Here is a 15,324-nt window from a genome sequence, read left to right as displayed (position 1 = left end):
CTATGGGCAACAAGTTTTGCTGTTAGACAGTTTTCATAAATCTCACCCATAGTGTTGAGTTCCTGTTAGGCCCCATGCACACGACTGTAAAAATTCTCTGTAATTGCAGACCGTAATACGGTCCGCAATTACAGAACCATTTGCTTCTATTGGCCGCGGACACCTTACGTATCGCTATGGATAGGTGTCCGTGCCGTAGCAGTGGACATGTCGTATCTTTGCTTTTTACGGGCCGTGCTCCCATACTTTGTATGGGAGAACAGGCCGAAAATGCGGGCTAAGGCCCAATGATTTAGTGTCCAGTAACTGCTGGCTCGTGGAATCCATACCTCCAAACCGTTCCCAACCCAACAGGACAGTCTCGTATTCTGGGCGGTGTCCCACAGTCCCACATTATACTGTGTGGGGGCAGCTATGGGGGCATTATACTGTGTGGGGGCAGCAATGGGGCATTATACTGTGTGGGGCAGCTATGGGGGCATTATACTGTGTGGGGGGAGCAACGGGGCATTATACTGTGTGGGGCAGCTATGGGGGCATTATACTGTGTGGGGGCAGCTATGGAAGCATTATACTTTGTGGGGCAGCTATGGGGGCATTATACTGTGTGGGGGCAGCAATGGGGCATTATACTGTGTGGGGCAGCTATGGGGGCATTATACTGTGTGGGGGGAGCAATGGGGCATTATACTGTGTGGGGCAGCTATGGGGGCATTATACTGTGTGGGGGCAGCTATGGAAGCATTATACTTTGTGGGGGCATCTATGGGGCATTATACTGTGTGGACTACTATTGGACATTATACTGTGTGGGGGCCACAATGGGGCATTATTCTGTGTATGGGCTACTATGTGGACATTATACTGTGTGGAGGCACCATGGAGCATTATACCGTGTGGGGGCAGCCATGGAGACATTATACTGTATGGGGCAGCTATGGAGGGATTATTGTCCACGGGGTGCGGTTTTGCCGCGTTTTCCTGAGCGGCTGAAAACCACATTGAAAAACGCATGCGTTCTTACCACAATTTTTTCAATGTGTTTTTGGGCCGCACGGCGAAAATGCGACAAACCCTAAAGCTCCCATACACAACCCTCGTACCCTCGTTAACCATTTTATTTTTTTTAAAAAACATGTCACTTTTTTCACAAATGTTTTATTTTAAAGACAGATTTCTTTGATATAGGCCCCAGAGCTGCCAAAACGATAGAAATCACCCATAAATTACCCCATTTAGAAAACGAAACCCTTTAGGCTGAATGCACATGTTGCATATTACATGCGAATTTGGCGCGTGTATTTTCATGCGGCAAATCCGCAGCGTAATACAGTACCAGCAAAATAAATATTTCAAGAAATTTAATCTACAGATTTTTTTCTGCTTGTAAATTGACCTGTGGTGGGTATTTTAAAATCAGCAGCATGTCAATTTATCCTGCGTTTCCACTTGCGAATTGTATCTGACTAGTTTTAAAGAAAAATGCACCAAAATACGCTGCATAAAACCTATTTCCGCACCAAAATGTAAATACTGCACCTAAAAACGCATCAAAAAACGCACAATTATGTTTTAGCTGCGGAATTACATGCGTACACCTGTGGTTTTGATGCAGAATTTCTCCATCAAATTACGCAACGTGTGCATGTAGCCTTAAAGTTTTTATCTAGGGGTGTAGAGAGTATTTTGAACCCACAGTTTTTTTGCTGAATTTAATGCAAAGCACGTGAACAAAAATTCACTTTTTCACAAATGAGTCGTTTTAAATACAGATTTCTTTGTAAAGCGAACATGAGAATGAAGAAACACACTCCAAGGCATTGAGCTGCCAGAATTATAGAATTCCCCCATAAATAACCCCATTTATAAAACTAGACCCCTTAAGGTATTCATTTAGGGGTGTAGTGAGTATTTTGACCCCACAGTATTTGCTGGAATTAATGCAAAGCACATGAAAAAAAAAAAAACACTTTGTTTCACAAATGAGTAATTTTAAAGACAGATTTCTTTGTAAAGCGGAGATGAGAATGAAGAAACAAACCCCAAAATCTATCACCCTGTTTCTCGTGTGTTCAAAAATACGCCCATTGTAGCCCTAATGCACCGCCTGGGCAAACGGCAGGGCTCAAAAGGAAGGGAGCACCCGGTGGCTTTCAGGACATATAATTTGCTTCAAAATGTTTGAGGCCCCACTGCACATTTGGAGAGGCATTGAGCTGCCAGAACGATATAAATCCCCCATAAATTACCCCATTTAGAAAACTAGACCCCTTAAGGTACTTATCTAGGGGTGTAGAGATACACAATGCAAAAATAGGTCATGAATCTCAGATCGGTGGGGTCCAACTCCCAGCACCCCCACCAATCAGCTGCAATCCCAGGCACAGCCACTCTAGAAGTGTGCAGCATTATTTATCTAAGGGTGTAGAGATACACAACGCAAAAATTGGTCATCAATCTCAGATCGGTGGGGTCCGATTCCCAGCACCCCCACCAATCAACTGCAATCCCAGGCACAGCCGCTCTAGAAGTGTGCGGCGCTATTTATCTATGGGTGTAGAGATACACAACGCAAAAATAGGTCATCAATCTCAGATCGGTGGGGTCCGACTCCCAGCACCCACACCAATCAGCTGCAATCCCGGGCACAGCCGCTCTAGAAGTGTGCGGCGCTATGAAGAGGCCAAGGTGATCGTCGCCGTGGCCCCTTCAGTCAACTGGTATGGGTGCCGGGAATCGGAACCCCACTAATCTGATATTAATGAACTATCCTAAGGATAGGCCATAAAGTGTCACACTTCCTTAAAACGGGTATTCGGTTTTAAAAAATTATATCTCAATCCCTGTTACTTAAATAGTGTTCGCGGGGTTCCGGTGGTGGGCATGGCAGCCTGGGGCCCTGATGTAGACCCCCAGGTTTACCATCTTTGTACTCCTATGAAGCCCACCCTCAGGCAGGGCTTCATAGCAGAGTGTCAATATCACGATATACTGCAATACATTAGTGTTGCAGTGTATCATGCAAGCGATCATGTATCGCTAGTTCAAGTCCCCTTGAAGGACAAGTAAAAAACAGTAAAATAAAGGATTTTTTAAAAAATAAACAAAAAAATATATTAAAAGTTAAAAAAAAAAACTTTTCCCATTTTCCCTCACAATGTCCATTTTTTTTCCGTTAACATAACTGGTATTGACGCATGCGTAAAAATTTTAACTATTACAATATATCATTATTTAGTCCACACGGTAATCGCTGTAAAAAAAATAAAAAATTAAAAACACCAGAATCTCCGTTTTTTTTGTCACTTCATCTCCCACAAAAAATTAAATCAAAAGTGATCAAAAAGTCTCATGTACCCCAAAATGGTAGCAAAAGAAACTACAGCTCGCCCTGCAATAAATAAGCCCTCATATTGCTCAATCGACGGAAAAATAAAAAAGTTATTGCTCTCAGGATTTGGCGACAAAACTCACATTTTATTTAAAATGTTTTCCTTGTAAAAGTAGTAAAACATAAAAAATATACATGAATTTATAAGAATTTGGTATCGCCATAATCGTATTGACCTGCAGAATAAACTTAACATGCCGTTTTTACCGCACTGTCAATGCCGCAAAAAAAAAACCAAAAGATTCAGAAATTGCAGCTTTTTCTTATTCCACCCCACAAAAAAAAAATTATTTCCAGCTTCCCACTACATTATATGGTACAAAGTTGGTCATGGTGCCGTGAAAATCTAGAAAACAAGCCCTCATACGGCAATGTTGATGGAAAAATAAAAAAGTTATGGCTTTTGGAAGGTGGGGAAGAAAAAACAAAAGTGAAAATCCAAAAAATGGCTGAGGTGGGAAAGGGTTAACATTCATATGCTACTTTTTGGTCATATCTAAAGTAACATCTTACGTCACTTAATAAAATATACACAGATGCACAGATACAATCAATGTGTCAACAGCATGAAGTACGAGAAAAAAATTTTGGCTTCTAAAACTTTATTTCATTGTAAGTAGTTCCTAAAAATAAGATGAAAACAATAAATTCACAAGGTAGAGATCTGTGTATAGTTTTGTGGAATCTATCGCTGGAGCAGGTTCAGGGCCCGAGTCCATTGCCAGTTTTCTTTGATCTTCTTTGCATTAAAACAAGCTGGTAATCAACATACTATTTGCATACATACATTATATATCATTAAAACAGGCGTAAGATTCGTGAGTTCTGTTAACATACAAGAGCACAGTAGAGGGCAGCACCAAACCACACTATATATATATATATGTGTCATATAATTGTGTACTTAACTGGCACTGGTATGTCTTTTATAAGTAAATATGTTTTTACTTTTTATGGAGTTTAGTTAGGGAAAATGTAATCTTCCAAATACAATTAAACTCACATGACAACATGATTAAAAATAAAAATAAACTTGTGTGATCGCTGCGGGTCCCCCATCGATCTTGAGAACGAGAATCATGACCAGAGCTCCTTTCCTGCGGTGATAAATTATTTTCGTGGGACAACCCCTTTAATCCTCAATGTAAAGTTCTTATTTAAAGTTCATGTTCACCTCTGAACACCATTGCTCAGTTCATATATTAAACTGCAAAAATACATAAAATATACTATAATCACACATCGGATCTCGATGAACAAAAGATTCAAATGGATTTGAAATCACCCTGAAGATCAAAGTAAAATATTGGAATCACAGGCAGATCCAATTTGCGTAAATTTCATCACGGCGACTCATATTGTGACTCAGTAGCGTGTGTGGCTCCTACATGCATTCTCGACAACGTCTGGGCACACTTCTTATGAGACGGCTGGATCAGGGCATTAGTGAACATCTGGACAGCCTGTGGCGCTACTTGGCGACATTGGATCCACTGATTCATAATGTCTTAACTAGATTCAGGTCTTGGGAACGTGAGGACCAGTCAATGGTATGAATGGCTTCATCATCCATGAACTGCCTACACATTCAGGCCTATGAGGCCAGGCATTGTCCTGCACCAGGAGGAAACCAGGGCCCACTGCACCAGCATAATGTATGACAATGGCTCTAAGGATTTCATCCGGGTACCTAACAGCAGTCAGGGTACCATTGGCTATGACAAGGAGGTTTGTGTGACCCTCCAAGAATATGCCTCTCCAGACCATCAAAGACCCACTGCCAAACTGATCATACTGGATGATGTTACAGGCAGCATAACGTTCACCACAGCGCCTCCAAACTCTTTCATGTCTATCAGTGTGAACCTGCACTGATCTGTGAACGGAACAGGATGCCAATAGCGTAATTGCCAATTTTGGTGTTCTCTTGTGAATGCCAATCGAGCTGCATGGTACTAGGCTGTGAGCACAGGTCCCACTACAGGACATCGGGCCCTCATGCCACCCTCATGGAGTCTGCTTTTGACAGTTTGGTCAGAAACATGCACACCAGTAGCTGGAGGTCATTTTCTAGCGGTCTGGCGGTACCGGTATCTGCTCCTTTGTGCAAGGAGGAACAGGAGGGCTTTTCCTCCTTGCATAAAGGAGTAGATACCGATACTGCTGATGGGTTGATGCCCTTCTACGGCCCTGTCTGGCTCTCCTCGTGTAACAGGCCATGATGATGACCTGGTATCTGCTTCATGCTCTTGATATCTGAGAGACACAGCAAACCCTATGACGCCATGTATGGATGTGCTATCCTGGAGAAGCTGGACTACCTGTGAAATTTGAATGGGCTACAGGTACCACCTCATGCTACCAGTAGTGACAAGTATATAAGCAAAACTAGAAAAGAATCAGTCAGGTAGAATAAGAAGTAAGGAATTGGTCTGCGGCCATTACCTGCAAAACCATTCCTTTTTTTGGGGCTGTCTTGCTGATGCCTCAAAAACACCCTAAAAACATACCGATAGGGAATTTAGATTGTGAGCTCCAATGGGGACAGTCAGGGCCGCCATCAAGAATTTCAGGGCCCCCTACAGCTAAATTTTCTGGGCCCCCCTACCGTGGCACCGCCTGTTAACGGTACTCCATCCAGCACTATATCATGGTACACAGGGCCGCCATCAGGGGGGTATTAGGGGTACTGATGTGAGAGGCCCGGCCAAACCTAATTGAAAGGGGGGCCCGGCAAACTGCCGCGACTTGCCTTTGGTAGAAAAAAAACAGGCCCCTGCAATGGGGCCCGTTTTTTTCACCAAAAGAATGTCGTGAGCTGCGGGCCCCCCTTTCAATTAGGTTTGGCCGGGCCTCTCACATCAGTACCCCTAATACCCCCCCTGATGGCGGCCCTGGGTAGCATGGGGGTCGTCATGGGGGCCGTCAAACACCGCCGCCTGTGCGACCGATCGCGCGCACCCGCAAACTCCCGCGCATGCGCACCCGCGACCGCCTGGAACCGCGCACCGAATTTTGAGGCAGATTTTGACATGCCCACACTATCTTGCCGCGTTTTTTGCCCACGGCGATTGAGGACAGGAGACAAAAATGCAGCGAAAAATGAATTTTCTGCCTCCCATTGATTTCTATGGGAGGTCAGAGGCAGAACCGCGGCAAGAAAGGACGTGCTCCTTTTCCTTTTTTCTGCGACTGGCTCCCATTGATTTCAGATTAAATCAATGGGAGGCAGTTTTGGAAGTTGTTTGGTGCTGATTCTGACGCAGTGTCCGAGTCAATATCAAGGCCCAAAAACGCTGTGAACTGGGCCTTATTGTTAGGGCTTATTCAGACGAACGTGTAATACATCCGTGCAATGCGCGTGATTTTTACGCACCTCGCACGGACCTATGTTACTCCATGGGGCCGTGCAGACTGTCAGTGATTTTCACGCAGTGTGAGTCCGCTGCGTAAAACTCACGACATGTCCTATATTTGTGCATTGTTTGCACATCACGCACCCATTGAAGTCAATGGGTGCGTGAAAATCCCGCCCAGCACTCCCGCAGCAGTATAAACTATGAATGAAAACAGAAAAGCACCACGTGCTACAAACAGAGTGTCATAATGATGGCGGCTGCGCGAAAATCACGCAGCCGCGCATCATACGCTGCTGCCACACGGAGCTGTTATGGACCTTTTGCATGCGCAAACGGCCACATTTTTTGCGCGCGCAAAAAGCACACGCTCGTGTAAATAAAAAAGTTTAGACTTACCCCGGCTGTAGTCCTGGTGACGCGATCCTCTATTCTTAGCGCAGCCCGGCCTCCTGTCATGACGTTTCATCCCATGTGACTGCTGCAGCGGTCACATGGTCTGCAGCGTCATCCCAGGAGGCGGGGCTACGTTCAGAAGAGAGAGATGCGTCACCTAAACTACGGCCGGGGCAAGTCTAAACTTTTTTATTTACACGAGCGTGTGCTTTTTGCACGCGCAAAAAATGTGGCACAGCTTCCGTTTCCGTCACCATTAGCGCAGTCGACTACGCTATTGATTCCGTCCGAAAACCAGTCGGAATGGTGACGAACGGAAACCATTAGCGATGTTTCCGTCACCATTGAGATCAATGGTGACTGAAACGGAAGCTGTGCTGTCCCTTTCACTTACCGTTGCGGGGTTCACCCGACGGTAACCTCAGACGGAACCCCGGAACGGAAGCGAACGGTGATGTGAACAGGCCCTAACACAAAAGTTTTGTATTTTTTTAAGCTGGTTCACAAAAAAAAAAAAATTCCAAATTCTACTGGACCAACTGCCTATTTAGAGACCGGCAGCAGCTCCAGGAGCGACCTCATAAGGGACACACTAGGCGGATATGCTGAGTAAAACTACACAGCTTATCCGCCCCGGTAGCCGCAGGAAATTCTGCCAGCAAAACCGCACCAAATAGTGGCGCAGGTTTCGTAAGGCATGTCCGCTGCGGGAATCCTGCAGGGAAAAAAAAGTTTCGACTTACCCCGGCCGTAGTCCTGGTGACGCATCTCTCTCTTCTGAACGTAGCCCCGCCTCCTGGGATGACGCTGTAGACCATGTGACTGCTGCAGCAGTCACATGGGATGAAACGTCATGACAGGAGGCCGAGCTGCGCTAAGAATAGAGGATCGCGTCACCAGGACTACGGCCAGGGTAAGTCGAAAAATTTTTATCAATTTAAAAAAGTACCTTTTTTTTTTCTCATTTGTGATTTTTGCGGCAGAACCGCAGCATTTCCGCAACAGAGGAGGAGCGATTCCACAGAATAAATTGACATGCTGCGGCTTAAAAAGCCACACTGCAGGTCTATTTTTTTTTGCAGCGTGTGAATGAGATTTGTTCAAATCTCATCCACTCGGCTGCGACTGTAATACGCTGCGGATTTTCCGCAATAAAATGTGTTGCATAAAATCTGCAGTGTTCATGCCTAGTGTGTTTCTACCCTAAGGCCGGATTTACACGAGCGTGTGCATTTTGCGCACGCAAAAAACGTGGCGGTTTGCGCATGCAAAAGGTCCATAACAGCTCCGTGTGTCAGCATCGTATGATGCGTGGCTGCGTGACTTTCGCGCAGCCGCCATCATTATGACACTCTGTTTGTATGTTTGTAGCACGTGGTGCTTTTCTGTTTTCATTCGTAGTTTATACTGCTGCGGAAGTGTTGGGCGTGATTTTCACCACCCATTGACTTCAATGGGTGCGTGATGCGGGAATAATGCACAAATATAGGACATGTCGTGAGTTTTACGCAGCGGACACACGCTGCGTGAAAATCACTGACAGTCTGCACGGCCCCATGAAGTAACATAGGTCCGTGCGAGGCGCGTGAAAATCACGCACGTTGCACGGACGTATTACACGTTCGTCTGAATAAGCCCTAACAATAAGGCCCAGTTCACAGAGTTTTTGGGCCTTGATATTGACTCGGACACTGCGTCAGAATCAGCACCAAACAACTTCCAAAACCGCCTCCCATTGATTTAATCTGAAATCAATGGGAGCCAGTCACGGAAAAAAGAAAAAGCAGCACGTCCTTTCTTGCCGCTGTTCCGCCTCTGACCTCCCATCGAAATCAATGGGAGGCAGAAAATGCATTTTTCGCTGCGTTTTTTGTCTGCTGTCCTCAATCGCCGCGGGCAAAAAAGGCAGCAGAAAAACGCGGCAAGATAGTGTGGGCAGGTCAAAATCTGCCTCAAAATTCCTTAAAGAATTTTGAGGCAGATTTTTTTCGGCCTGCAAAATACTCTGTGTGAACAGGGCCATACATAAACAGCACTTTGAGACACTTTACTCACTGTGTCAGAAGAGATGCTCCCACTCCAGTCCTCGTCAGGTGATGTCTTCGGTCCAGACGTCCAGTCCTTCACCTCCAGGCTCCAGAAAATGGCGGGGATCGTAGAACTCCTGCCGCTGCACAAGAACTGGACTCCTCCCCCTCTCCTTACGCAGCTACGCTCTGGAGAAGAAGGAGGAGGAGGCGGAGTCGGATGAGGAGGTGGAGTCGGACGAGGAGGCGGAGTCGGACGAGGAGGCCGAGGACGAGGAGGCCGAGTAGGAGGACGAGGAGGCGGAGGAGGAGGACGAGGAGGCGGAGGAGGAGGCGGGCCAGCAGGTAACTAGACTGTGCGCCACTGTCCCTGTGTGGCTGTCCTTCCCAGTTGGCGGCGGGCACGAGCGGGTTGCGTTCCGGCGCGCCCGGTCGTTCGCACGTGGGCGCGCGCTTGCGGTCATGCGGGTGCGCGCGCAAGCGGGCGGTGCTTCGCGGCGGTGTTTGTTGAGAGGGGGGCCCGCAGCTCACGGCGGTGTTTGACGAGAGGGGGGCCCGCAGCTCACGACATTGTTTTGGTGAAAAGAACAGGCCCCATTGCAGGGGCCTGTTTTTTTCTACCAAAGGCAAGTCGCGGCAGTTGCCGGGCCCCCCTTTCAATTAAGTTTGGCCGGGCCCCCTACAGTAGTACCCCTGATGGCGGCCCTGGGGACAGTAAATGACGACCTCTGTACAGTGCTACGGAATATGTTGGCGCTATATAAGGCCTCATTTACACGAGCGTAATATACGCGCGTGCGACACGCGTGCTTTTCACGCGTGTCGTACGCACCTATATTACTCTATGGGGCAGTTTAGACAATGCGTGAATTTTGCGCAGCGTGAGTGCGTTGCGTAAAACTCACGACATGTTCTATAATCGTGCGTTTTTCACGCATCACGCACCCATTGAAGTCAATGCGTGCGTGAAAACCACGCATGCTGCACGGAAGCACTTCCGTGCGAACTGCGTGATTCGCGCAAGAGCTGTCAAAAGGATGAATGTAAACAGAAAAGCACCACGTGCTTTTCTGTTTACAAACATCCAAACGGAGTGTCAAATTAGAGATGAGCGCACCGAACTTCACCGGGTTCGGCCGAACTCGTTTTGACCGAACCCGGCAAAAAAATTTCGGGTACGCGACGGCAGGAGACAGTCACTGTCCACGGTGCTGAAAGAGTTAAACTGCTTCAGCACCATGGACAGTGACTTCCGATCACAATATACATGAACGTGTAAAAAAAAAAAGAAGTTCTGACTTACCGAGAACTCCCGGCTTCTTCCTCCAGTCTGACCTCCCGGGATGACAATTCTGTCCAAGTGACAGCTGCAGCCAATCACAGGCCAAGCACAGCCTGCAGCCAATCACAGGCTGCAGCGGTCTCATGGACTGCCGCGTCATCCTGGGAGGTGGGGCCGGATGACAAGAGAGGGACGCGTCACCAAGGCAACGGCCGGGAGACCGGACTGGAGGAAGCAGGAAGTTCATGGTAAGTATGAACTTCTTTTTTTGATTCACAGGTTGGTGTATATTTTGATCGGAACTCACTGTCGCGGGTGCTGAAAGAGTTACTGCCGATCAGTTAGCTCTTTCAGCACCTTGGACAGTGACTGGCGTCGACTAGCCTCATCTCTATGATGGCGGCTGCGCGAAAATCACGCAGCCCCGCATCATACACGGATGACACACGGAGCTGTCAAATGCCTTTTGCGCGCGCAAAACGCAGCGTTTTTTGCGCGCGCAAAACGCACACGCTCGTGTAAATCAGGCCTAAGTAACATAAATAGTAATAATAATGCCTCACCTGTGCACCTGTTGTCACATTCATTTACACCAAAGCAGGTGAAATTGCTTCACAATCGCTTATGTTTCCTAACTGGACAGATTGATATCCCTGAAGTTTAATTGACTTGGGTTTATTCTGTGATGTTTAAGTGTTCCATTATTTTTTTTAGCCGTGTATAAAAAGTTGCTTACATTTGTAAATACAATATGTTATGTATCTTGTACTAACGCTAGTTTTATAGTCCAGAGCTGCTTTCTGAAATTTGCTGGCTTCAGAGCTAAAAATTTCCTAGCATGCCCTGAAGACTCAATGTCTGCACAAAGCTTACAATACTGATTTGTATTCTTATAAGTGCCACCTTTACTGCACTGACTCCCACTGTATCAGTGGCGGATCATCATTAGGGTGGTTCGGGCGGCCGCTCGGGGCCCAAGGTTCCCCTCATGCCCTGTGGCATCGCTAGCACTGGAGGGGGCCCCAGTGTCAGGGCCGCACCTGCCTTGAGGAGAGGTGAGCTTCTGGCATCAGGAGGCAGGGTACAGTATTTCTAAGGGGACTGCACAGCAGCTAAGAACTGCTGTCCGACTGCCAGCATTAGCAGCCGTGGTCTGTGCTGCTATCTTCAAACTCCCTGTGCTACTTTAGAAGCTCCCCCTCCAGCCCCCCTTCCCTGCTCTTCACACCTCTGCTCCTCCTGCTGCTGTTACCAGTCGGGACATGAGGGAGAGGGAGGTGAGACTGTCTGCGGCACTGTGTCGGGCCATCAAGCTGCTGAATGCCCTTCACAAATATCTTACATAAAAAGTAAGTGCACGTGTGTTTACAATGTGTACTTAATATGTGTATAATGTGCATATTCGTGTGTGTCTGTGATGTCTACTTGTGTGTGTGTGTACGTATGTATGTATATATAGTGTGTGTATGTATGTATGTATGGTGTATGTGTATATATTTCTGCAGCAATTCCGTTGAAACTTGCAGAAATTCCGCTGCAGAAAAAAAGCACCATTTCCTGCATTTTTTTGCTGCAGAAAATGGTGCGTATTTTGCTACGTTTTTCTCAATGTTGGGAGATGGTGACATCTCCTCTGAAAAACGCAGCAATTCAGTCCACTATCCGCAGCAGGAATTGACATGCTGCGGTATGAAAAATACGCACTGCAGGACAACATTTCTGGTCGGAAATTTTACGCAGCGTCTAGATGATATTTGTAAAATCTCACCCACTTTGCTGCTACTATATTCTGCGTATTTTCCGTGCGGACAATATGCAGCAATTCCGTTAAAGTGTGGACAAGCCCTAATACAATAGCAGCAGAGTGGATGAGATTTGAACAAATCTCATCCACACGCTGCGTAAATGTTAAGCGGAACAAAAAAGCTCAGAAATTGACCTGCGGTGCGGTTTTTTAATATGCAGCATGTCAATTGTATTTGCGTAAACGCTGCTTATTTGTTTCAGGTTTTTAGTTCAATGGAGAGGTAAAACCCACAATAAATAGCAGTTGTTATGTAAAAACGCAAACTCAGAAAAAATGAAAATCTTATACTTGCCCAGAATTGTGTTTCTCCGTCCGGGCGGCATGCTGGGATGACGTTTCACCCCATGTGAACGCTGCAGCCAATCTCAGACTGCAGCGTTCACATGGGATAGAACATCATCCCAGGGCTGCAGTGTAGCCAGTGGCGGATTATCATATGGGCGATTCGGGCGGCCGCCCGGGGCCCGAGGCTCGCAGGGGGCCCATGGCAGCCCGAACCGCACATCGACATGTATACCTATTCAGCGCGCTAGCGCTGCTAACTTTCGAAGATGGGGAGGAGCAGAGAATTGGCCGGAATCCAGGGGTAGGACACGCCTCCCTGACAGTGCGGGCGCCGCCATTGAGTAACAGAACAGCGACGGACGGCTGTTCTGTTACTCCAAAGCTGCAAGAGAAGAGCCGGGCGGGCGGTCACCGGCGCTTAGGTTAGTTGACTTATCATGCCCAACTGGTTCCCGACCGCTGGCTGTATTTTTACGGCCAGCGGTTAGGAACGGGTCCTTAAAACCCGAGCCATAGACTTTCTACGGCTCAGGTTTTAACTTGCTGCCCGCGCGATCGGGCAGCTGAATGTCGGGTCTCCGGCTGTCAGTGACTGCCGGGGACCCTGAGGAGAGGATAGAAGCAGCTTTCGCTGCTTCTGTCTTCTCTGATATCTTTTTACACAGCGCTCAATGAACGCTGTGTACAGGAATAGAGACAGCAGCAGCGGCGCTGTCTCTATTCCTCCCGGTGATCATGTGACTGGTCACATGATCGCCGGGTGCCGTTAGTGGCAGACTGTTGCTGGGTCTAACTAGACCCAGCACAGCCCTATTAGTGACAATCGTCACTATGAGAGGGCTGATTTCCCCTGTAACTGGGGCTGCTGTGCAGCCCCAGTTACAGTGGAAAAACATGGTGTAAAAGAAAGAAAAAAAATATCTAAAGTTCCCCAAAGGTCTTCTTTGACCTTTGGGGGAAAGACCATAGTAATAAAAAAATAATAAAGTGCAAAAAAAAATGTAAATAATAAATACACATAAAATACCCACCCCAAAAAAAAACGTCCCCCCCCGCCAATCATTGTTGTAACGCTAGCGCTGACCCAATTACCCTAATATAGACATGTAATATATAAAAATTTACGGTAGACAATGACGATCACAAATAAAAGATCTATTTTAGGGTAAAACTATGTTATTACCCCAAAAAATAGCTGAAACGTAAAAAAGCTTATTTTTTTACTATTATATTCAAACTTTATGAATAAAAGTTCTAAAATAGCAAAAAAGGTGTGTATAAAAACGATAAAAAAACGAAAGCTGCATTGTCTACGGAAAAAACGTCGCAAAAATCACGTCGGTTTTATTTTTTTTTAATAAAAATGTGTGTTTGGTGCAACTTTGTAATTACGTTTTATTAAAAAATATTTTCGCTTTTTGAGATACAGCTGCTTTGTATCCTGTATCCGTCAGGTCAGCAGGACTGACGGGATCAGTGAAACGGGCCCTGCGCTAAATTATAATCTTAGATGTGATAGATTTGAGGTGGATCCTGCGTGTCACTGATCCTGTCAGTCCTGCTGACCTGACGGATACAGGATACAAAGAAGCCGTATCTCAAAAAGTTAAAATATTTTTTAATAAAATCAATCAATCACACTGATACACACACATACTAATATATATATATATATATATATATAATTATAATATAACGTTTTTAAATGTGTACATAACCTTGTGGCACTATATACAAGGGGGAGCGCTGTGTGGCACTATATACAAGGGGGGGGCTGTGTAGTGCTATCCACAGTGGTATGTGTGTGGCGCTCTTTATAGGGGGGGCTTTTTGGTGCTATTTACAAGAGGGGGAGGGCTGTGTGGCGCTCTCTACAGGGGGAGCTGTATGGCACTATAGGGGGCTGTGTGTAACGCTCTCTACGAGGGGGATATGTGATATATAGAGGGGGCTGTGTATGGCGATATCTATGGGGGTGTGTAATATCTACAGGGGCTGTGTGTATGTGGCGTTTTACAGTGTGTGGTATTATATTCAGGCGCGCAGTGTTTGGTGCTATTATATTTAGGGTACAGTATGTGGCACCATAATAACTTTATTTTCGTTTATAGGTGTGGAAATGTTGGAAAAGTGAGGAGACGTCTGAGTGGCAAATTCTGCAGAAATGAGTCATGGCCGGGAGAAGTCGTCATGAGCGCTGGACCGGATGGAGAAGAAAAGAGGAAAAAAACTACTAGAATCTGAGACGTCGTCACCTGTGAGTCACTAGATTTATAGAGAATCTGTCACCTCTCCTGACATGTTTATTATAAGAAATCCTTGTATTTCACAAAAAGTCTTTCTGCAGTCCAGGACTGATAGACAATTCTCCTTGTCAGGAGGACGTGGTCCTGCACAGTGTGATACTCTCAGTATGTAGGGACACAGCCCTGTGACAAGGGAAATCGTAACACTGTTAATGCTTGCCCAAAAAGGTAGTGTTAAAAATAGTTACGACGCGGCAGGGCGGCGGTGAGGAAGGGGGGCCCAAGTTTGGATAACAGCCCAGAGCCCATGGTCTACTTAATCTGCCACTGAGTGTAGCGACGCTGTGTAACACTCTATACAAGGGGCGGAGCTCTGTGTGGCACTATATACAAGGGGGGAGTGCTGTGTGGCGCTATCTATAGGGGGCTGTGTGATGCTATCTATAGGGGGTCTGTGTGTGGTGCTGTCTACAGGGGGATGTGTGTGATGCTATCTACATGGGGATATGTGTGATGCTATCTACAGGGGGATGT

The sequence above is a fragment of the Rhinoderma darwinii genome, chromosome 1 (assembly GCF_050947455.1).
Source record: "Rhinoderma darwinii isolate aRhiDar2 chromosome 1, aRhiDar2.hap1, whole genome shotgun sequence".
NCBI classification, from domain to species: Eukaryota; Metazoa; Chordata; class Amphibia; order Anura; family Rhinodermatidae; genus Rhinoderma; species Rhinoderma darwinii.
The sequence above is the reverse complement of the archived record's forward strand: the minus strand, read 5'-3'. Positions refer to the sequence as shown.